This window comes from Alosa alosa, chromosome 9, assembly GCF_017589495.1.
Source record: "Alosa alosa isolate M-15738 ecotype Scorff River chromosome 9, AALO_Geno_1.1, whole genome shotgun sequence".
Classification (NCBI taxonomy): Eukaryota; Metazoa; Chordata; class Actinopteri; order Clupeiformes; family Clupeidae; genus Alosa; species Alosa alosa.
The window spans coordinates 29,336,492-29,345,053 of record NC_063197.1 but is presented as its reverse complement, the minus strand read 5'-3'; the positions used below and the strand labels follow the sequence as shown (position 1 = coordinate 29,345,053).

General features: G+C 40.8%; 1 protein-coding gene across 24 annotated transcripts in view; it reads left to right on the top strand.

The window, feature by feature from the left end:
- The first annotated feature begins 5,147 nt into the window (after positions 1 to 5,147).
- ptprfa (protein tyrosine phosphatase receptor type Fa) overlaps positions 5,148 to 8,562 on the top strand; it is a 226,507-nt gene continuing 223,092 nt past the window's right edge. For 12 of the 24 annotated variants that reach the window (XM_048252143.1, XM_048252149.1, XM_048252142.1 and 9 more), the window contains exon 1: positions 5,149 to 5,494. The gene's annotated coding sequence lies outside the window, so the exon portion shown is untranslated. Of the gene's footprint in view, positions 5,495 to 8,562 lie in introns of all 24 variants that reach the window. The other 12 variants (XM_048252134.1, XM_048252131.1, XM_048252130.1 and 9 more) reach the window with 2 other exon arrangements.

Sequence of the window (8,562 nt, the reverse complement as noted above, 5' to 3'; positions counted from 1 at the left end):
TTCTTTTTGTAAAGTCGTCTCTTAAGCAATAAATGCCACTCCTGCTCCTGACCCACTGACGCAGGTGCGTGTTATCATATGTTACTACAGCCTATCCCTCACCCAGAAACATCTCATGACGACATCTACAGTGTAGTTATCAGCTAAACACACACACCTCCTTTCCGTGTTCCTGAAGCATGGTGCTGATTGGCTGGGACTGTTTACGGCTTGAACTGAGTCACTATGTTCCCGTCCCATTTACAGAGCTAGAGTTATATATCAACACCAGAGATTTGGACAGCAAGAGAACGGTGTAGAGCACTTCGCTAAATTTGCCAAAAAGTCTTTTAAAATTGGATTTACAATTGAAAACTGCACCTTTAAATGTACAAGTCTTGAGGGCAGTAAGGACACGTATAGAATAAAAGGTTGTCTCATGTCTTGATGATTTTTGAGTATTAGAGAGGTCAGGGCAAGCTGATCTTTAGAGGTCCTGCAGACCTCTTTCATCAGACGCATCCGTCTCTTCTCTTGTTGAGTGTGTCTTAACTTCACTCAGTCTTGAACAGGCACAACAGAAAAGGATTCTGGTCACTCACCGCTAATACTACTTGCTCATGCTGTCTTCAGAGCACTTGTGGATGATGCACGACTATGAGACGCTTGTTTGTCCTTAACTCTCCCTTCCCCCTCCTCCAAGCCTTTTTCCTGTCACACACAAAGGAAACAAAAGCAGTAGCTGCTCAACAACACTGAAAGAATTTGATGTCTTAATGCAGAGTCTTTTCATCCATAGTATTGTGTTCTCCAGAGTCTTGTTGAAAATTAGTGTAGAGAATGATCATAACATTCTGCCATGTTTTGGTGAAGAGATACAGCACAATCATCATGTTTTGCCACAGATTTGAGACTGCCAGCCAATGAGAGATTGTTTTTTAATGATGCCCAAATAAATCTACACACTTAATACATTTTTCTTGTTCACTAAAGATACCTTACATGTATTTCACAGAAACCATGAACCCTTCTTACTCAGAAATACCCTGAACCGTCACTGTCAAGTCCAACATAAAGCACTCACTAAACTTCTAAATCAATTTCTGTCTCTCCAGTTTGGGATTATTGTCTTTTTAAATAAGACGGCTTTATCTTCCTGGCTGGTTGTTCAGATGAGTGACTATTGTATCCGTTTTTCTTATCCACGAAACCAGGCACAGCACGGGCAAGAGGAGTACATGCCACGGCAGCCAGCACCACAGCCTGCGAGGATTGGGAGAAGTGTAATGGGAGGACACCAGTAATCACACAACAATGGCACGGCCAGTACCCTCCTCTCACAAGCACCTAATGCTGCTGCGCTTTCAGCTGATGCGCAATCGGCAGCCGCCCAGGACAGTAGACACTCTCATTGTCACAGAGCACTCCTGCATTCATAGTAGAGACCACAGGCAAAACAAAGGAGCTCGGAGCCCACTGCTATCCCTCTTAATTAAATCAACAGATTGAAATAAGAGGCACGGCAACATCCTCTTGAGTGAGAGGAAGAAAAAATGCTTTCAAGGGGGTTAGGGTAAGCTACTAATGAAACGTAAGGCTTTCAGTGATGTGATTAGGGGGCGGGTCACTCATTTTAATTGAATTGTTGGCCTGACCCATTCTTTGTGTGCAGGTATAAAGTGATTGAGGAGATTGCCCTACAGTTCATAAGGGGCCAAATGCTGTCAAAAAGGGGGAAAGTGACGTCCCTCTGGGGCCCAGGAAATGGGGGCCATGCTGTTTTGCCTTTTGTGTGTAGCCATCTGCACAGTCTGCTGCTGAAGCTATTACAGCTCCGATCAATCCATCCATATTAGAGTGGAAGGGTTCAACAAAATGTCGGGTGCATGTTTTAAACGAGTGACGTTATGTCTGTCCGTACACAAGTGAGAGGGCAGATGAGAAAGCAATATCTTCTTTAATTACTGTAAAAATAACAGTTAGTGATAACATCAATTGTATTTTCTAATGATCAACATTTTATTGAATTCCACATACAAGAGCAAATAAGGCATTTATGCATTGTTGCTGAAACAATGAAACGTTAGTGTTCAGTCCATATGTGGGTATTTTAAGAGCCCAGATTCAGTAACAGCACACTTAATGCAGGCACAACTGTGAATAGGTCTTGCCTGGAAACACTTACAGCATATCCAGTAAGGATCGCTCTGTGTGTGTGGGTGTTAACTGTAAGCACAGAGCCAGCAGTCAATAAATCTTATTTTGCAGTGATTATGTTAATTAAAATGCAACACAAACACATGCCTGTTTATATTGCATTTCAATTAAAATATGACACAACAGTATACAATATATAGACAACGTGTGTAGTTTCATGTCACTCTTATACCTCATTCTGTCTTGAAGCTGTAAGAGCATTTTTATGTATTCAGCAACAAAATTCTCATTTTTTTGTCAGCTCATGAAAACCGTCCATCTCCAATGCAGCTTTGTTTCATTTTGTTTCTGCTGTTACTACCCACACAAAGACTTCTCAAAAGATCAAATGAATCCTTTTATTGCAAAACACTGAATCTGTATTTTTCCACGCAGAGTAATCTGATTTCACCTTGGCCAACAGCATATTTCTTTCGTCTTGCATTTTATTTTTAAGCCTGACTGGGTGCAACCCACCAGCAAACCTCTATCCCAGTTTTGGATGTTCTACCTCCCATTCTTAAGGCGTCTCGAAGGGCCGTAGTCAGAAATAGCCTTGCTGCTTAAAAAAGGTAATTGCTATGTAATTTTTCAGCACTCCCATATAAGGGCATGCCATTAAAGTCACATTGAGTAACAATCGTTTCCCTGTCCGAGTTGACTAATACTACTCTGTGCACATAGAGAGGTATTAACATACTGACGATGGCACAGATGTAATGGCTGTGCTACTTTGTAAACAAGCCTACACTGATACAGAAGGGATATTAAACAGTATGCAAATTCAGTTCTCTTTCAAGGAACAGTTTAATTGTTTCACTGAGTCATTATATCATGCATCGAGGCTGTGACAAAACAAACAGTTTTATTTTGTGCTGATCCAGCTTATTTCTCTTATGTCACAAATTAATGTATATGCCATCTATTTGAATGAGAATTCAGCCTGAAAGTATTTGAATTGATGCATTTGCATGGACATCTGTCAGTCACTTTGTAGTTTTTACGCAGGCCTGTGAATGGCCTTTGGAAACGGGTTAGGATCTTTGACATCCTCTCATCTCTTAGGTTGCATTTCCTGTCTACTGAACCTGAAACCTTTTACAGACAAGTGAGCTATATGTAGAGTGCAATACGTCAATCTGTGCCTGCTCAGAACACATGGATGGGTAAAAGACTGCCATTTGATAACTGAGTAAGTGAGGTGAGAAACCCCATTGCATTACTTACTTATATTTAAGAAACACTTCTTTCCTCCTTGATATAGGATCACATATTAACATATTAATACTTAACAACATATTAATACTTAACAATAAAATATCATCAAGTCATTTTGATATGCTAAAATGTATATCACATTAAGCACGCAAGTGAGACTTTGTAAACTTTCCCCTGAAGAATGTCTAGATTGCAGACACGCCTGCTTAGAGCTAATGGACGAGGGACACTCAGTGTCCGAAGGAGAGTCAGGTAAGCCATCTTAATTAAAGACATCTTGCCATTCGTGAATCACACGAATAGAGTGCATTGTCACAGCTTGAAGATGCAAGGGGGTATGACATTCCCTTCATACGCATCCTTTTTGAGTACACACATACTGTACATATGTAAACCGCTAGCACAGTACGTTCATGCCATAATCAACCGCTAGCACAGTAAGTTCATGCCATAATCAAAATACATTTTTAGTCAAGGGGTGAATGGAAAACAGACTGACAAGCAAACCTTTTTAGCTCATTTGTCTTTAATGAACTTATTTTAAATATAATTAGCATATGAATTTTTCACACTTGATTGAATAAACTAATCTGGTTTTCAGGACATGCAGAACTTGTTACTCAGTAATTGTAAACAGGTCAATGTTTGGATGGGGAGAATCTTAAAATAGCTCTCTGATGTGTTTTGACTCATATGACTGGGTATCAATATGTCTGTGTATCAATATATTCTCTTGTATTTGTCTAAACATATTTTTAACGTTAGGCTACTGACTTTCATCACTGATCTTTTCAGTCACGGTCCAAACACTTTTTCCACATTTCGCTATTTTCGAACAGACTTGCCTTCATTTGACTTTATTTGACTTTAGCCCATTATCACACCTATAAAATAACAAATACATTTTGGAAAAAAAGAAGGAAAAAATGCCCCTAATGCCCCCCTCCCCCCTAGCATCATCTATGACATCATTGCCCCAAACATCATCTATGACCATGAGTCATAAGTTGTTTCTGACATGGCTTCAGGGGTAGTTCTGATCTGTTCACAGTGTAACTGAGGCATGCTAAGATGATGATCCCGCTGTGTACACAGAAATAGTCATAAACAGCAAAAAAATGTTGCACATGCTGCACTCCCTAATATTATGATATATCTGAGCTACATCAACACAAAATCCCACAGAACATTGGGATAAAAATAGGCTTTAGCTCTCACATTTATAAAGTGTCTTATTATCTTTTTAGCACTGAGATGCATTCCCTAGTTCCACTGAGAGGATCTGAAAGAGTAAATTATTCCTTTCTACACTAATTACTACAGCAGCCTACTGCATTTGACTTAATATGTTATATGAATAATTGGCACAAACCGAATTAGTTCTGTACTAGTCTAACTAGATATGGGCATGTTTTTTTTTTTTTAAATGAAATGTTAATTGTTTGGTTATATATGATGCCTGATTATTATGGTGAAGTTATTTGTTTTTGTTTGAAACTGAACACAATTAACATTATTTTGGATAAATTAAAGAGCAAATCTCACTAAATGGTATTAAATGTGGGCTATGCTCTGACACAGATGTTTAGATGAATTTGATTGCGTTGAATTGGTAACAATGAGAATCACAAATTATTCTCAGAAATTCCGTAAATAACCGATGGGGTACGAGAGAGCCCGAGAATGTCAGCGAGCAACCTGTGAGCCAAAGGGAGCGAGCGAGAGCGAGACCGTGACCGACTGAGAGCGCGCGAGAGAAAAGAACCTGTCACAGCGCGGGGGACAGAGGGCGAAAGACTGAATGAGCAAAACTCGGAAACACGCCGCTTCAACTCGGGGAGAATATACGTTTTAAAAAAGACTTTTACCAACGATACGATTCACGCTTTGGACTGTTTTGCTTCAAAGCACCATAAGGAATATACACGAATTTCGCTGGGTGCGAGAAGGCTTTAAAGGACGCCTATTTTAAAGCTTTGGAATCGCACTAGGTTTCTTGAACTGAGGGGAAGGGATATTATTTCTCTTTCAAGTCGACCGGGGACGCGAAGTGGTTACTGTTTACTCAAGAATATGAAAACGACCGAGGACACCAAAGACAGTGAGTTTTTGTGCTTTCAGTGTTGTTATGCGCTTTCTTTTAACCAACATTATGGCTGAGCGTAAGTTGAAATGGTCGCTGGTCTGGTCTCGTGTAAAATTGTGGACTGTTGTTGTAAGTAGCTAATGCACGCGATTGTTTCTGTTCCAGAGTTCAGATATCATTGATGTGAAAACGTATTGTTTTATGTCCCACTATAAGCTTTCTACAGACCAGTGTGCATCGATTCACAGATTGTCAGAGATCGATACGGCTATGTACACGCCTCATGGGCAAATACCAGGACCAAGGCATCTCCGGTCGGGCAGTCCGTGTACTGGAACCTGTTACGTTGAACTGGGCATATGCTATGATTCTAATTTCAGTAAGAAGAAGATTAACGGATTCACCTGTATGCACGGTGTCACATCAGCTGTATCAATCTTTAACGTTCTCCGAGAAATGCCATGTAACATTGCTTAACACAGCGTTGTCTCAGGTCTCTGTGCTTGATTTAGACAACTTATAAAGTAGACTTTAAGAAACCATCAGTGATAAGAACTTATATGAGTATATATATATTTCCTCCCCAAATAGAAACGAGACGTGATAAGCCACAGTTAAATGATCGTTAATTGCATGGTGATGTTTTAAATGAGCGTGACAGTGGCATAACCTACAACATGAGTGACCTATCGTTGAATGATGCTTTCTTGTAGACTAATGTGAATTCAATGTTTTTAAACGTATATCTTGCCAGTGTACCTTTCCTATAGGTAAATGATTTAAGAATATATCGTTGGCGAAGAGTGTCAGCCTACAAGGCCAGAGTTAAAATCATTGAGATAATGATCAATTATTACGGACTTGAGTGAACATGAACTGTATGCAGCGCCCATCGTGTCGTTGTCGAACGCTACACATATGTTGTCATGTCCAGCAATATCGAACCGAAATGAGACGCATCACCTAGTTTGTCTTCAAAAAGCCTTTTGACTTTACCACGATCCGCAATATACATTTAGCTACCGGGAAGAAATAACGGTACTTTCACCCGGACTTTCCGCCATTTGCTTTCCAATCTAAATACCACCTTTGAACGAAGGTCGTAGTGTTTTTAGTTATGAGGGTGCAAATTGGGTTTGATATCCAATTTTGGCGCATTCGTTTACACTCATGTGTATTTTGCATGCGCAACGCTTCTTTAGGAATTACAGACGGAATGCACTAGCACGTCAGCCTCTGTCGACATTGAATGCACGACATTGCATGGTCATTGGAATTAGACTTGTTTGGCTTGTATTTCGTTTTTTATTTCAAAGGTCGAGTGGAATCTTGTCTCTAATGCGTCGCCCAGTATCAGTCGGTGATCAGTTTTATGCTATCCCTAGAGGCGTTGGATAGCCTTGTCAATAATTTCTATAAATTGGCAATGTCTAACTGATTTGGGTGCATGTATGTTGGTCCACTGTAGTCTTGCTATATACCATGTCCGGTCAGTTGTAAAAAAAAATACACTTGCTTAATACTATGACGTATGGCAGAGCTGCAAGTGCGGAATGGGTGGCAGTCTTTGCGCATCCACCAACTTCAGCTCCATACTTAAACGCTCGGAAAATCCTGTACCAAATTACTGACTTTTGCGTCATTTAGCATAATGATGATAGTTTTGCGTCTTGTTAATCATTGCAGTGGTGCTAAGTCGGATGGCATATCAGTTTTGCTTATACAATTAGACGAGGATAGATAGACGCTGCAAGCTTTCTGCATTAAAATATCTTACTTTTGTGCATAACTTCATTGTTTTTCTTTTAGCTGTCTGAACCAGTATACAAATGTGTTATAGAATAGTTTTTTTGCCGAATTTGTTTAATGTATGATGCTCATCTTAAAAGTAAACGGAATCTAATGTGATTTAGTTCTCCTGATGTGTTCAACAGAAGCATAAATTGCTAGATTTTTTTAATATGCAGCCAGAGGGCACCCAGACTGTATTGCAAGCAGTGTTGTGTGCCCACGGATGTAGTGGCGTGGGCCCGGTGCTGTGTGTGTGTGTGTGTGTGTGTGTTGCCCTGAAGTGATACCAGGGGTCAAGCCTGGCTGTTGCCAGGGCAGCTGTTTTTTTTTTTGCCTCTGCCCTCTGTTTATGAATTTCTGGGCCCTGTCAACAGTGAGCAGCCCCTCAGTAGTAAACAGAAAGCAAAGCACTGTTGGTAATTAGTACTATGGCATCTATCCACTCTGCATCCCTACCTATCACGCCACACTCTGCCCTTTGCTTTTCTATGGAGTGGACCCTCACTCTACCTCTCACTCTCTCTCTCTCTCTCTCTGTGCATCTCTGCCTCTCTCTCTCTCTCTCTGTGCCTGTGCTCACTCATGCTCTCCACATTCGTAAATTATGTGTAATTTCAGGGATGAGTGGTAGCGTAAACATATTAAAGGGGAGGGTGTGTGTGTGTTTGTGTGTGTGTTTGAAATCTCTGTTTTGGCCCGTATTTGTTTATTAATTTATTTATTTATTTATTTATGTGTGTTTTGCACCACCCAGGCTGGTTGACACAGCAGGTAGCCACGCTGTGCTAATGAGATTGAGCACCCAGCACAGTGGAGGTGAAGCACTCTTTGGATGGGGCGGAGTTTGGGTTGAGTTGCGGATAGCATTTGAGAGGCCTCTCTTGAGAACGTCAAGAGAGAAAAGGCTGGTGGTTGTTGGTTTGTTGTGGCTAGTGCTAACTATTTAATTGGGTTTATTTGAACCTGGTGTGTGTGTGTGTGTGTGTGTGTGTGTGATCGACCAAGAGAGAATGTTTGTGTCTGTTTGTCAAGGGGGTAGGCAGCAAATGCATTGAATTCACAGTTTGTGTGTGTTTGTGTATGTCAAGGGGGAGGAGGCAGTAAATGCATGGAATTCACACTTTGTGTAAATGTGTGTGTGTGTGTGTGTGTTAAGGGGGAGGATTCAGCAAATGCACTAAATTCACAGTTTGTGTAAATAGCTGTTGCACAGTGAGCACAGAGGGACGAGGCATCTGCTGTGTGTGTGAGTGTGTGTGTGTGTTGGGGGTAGGGGGGTGTTGTTTTCGTTG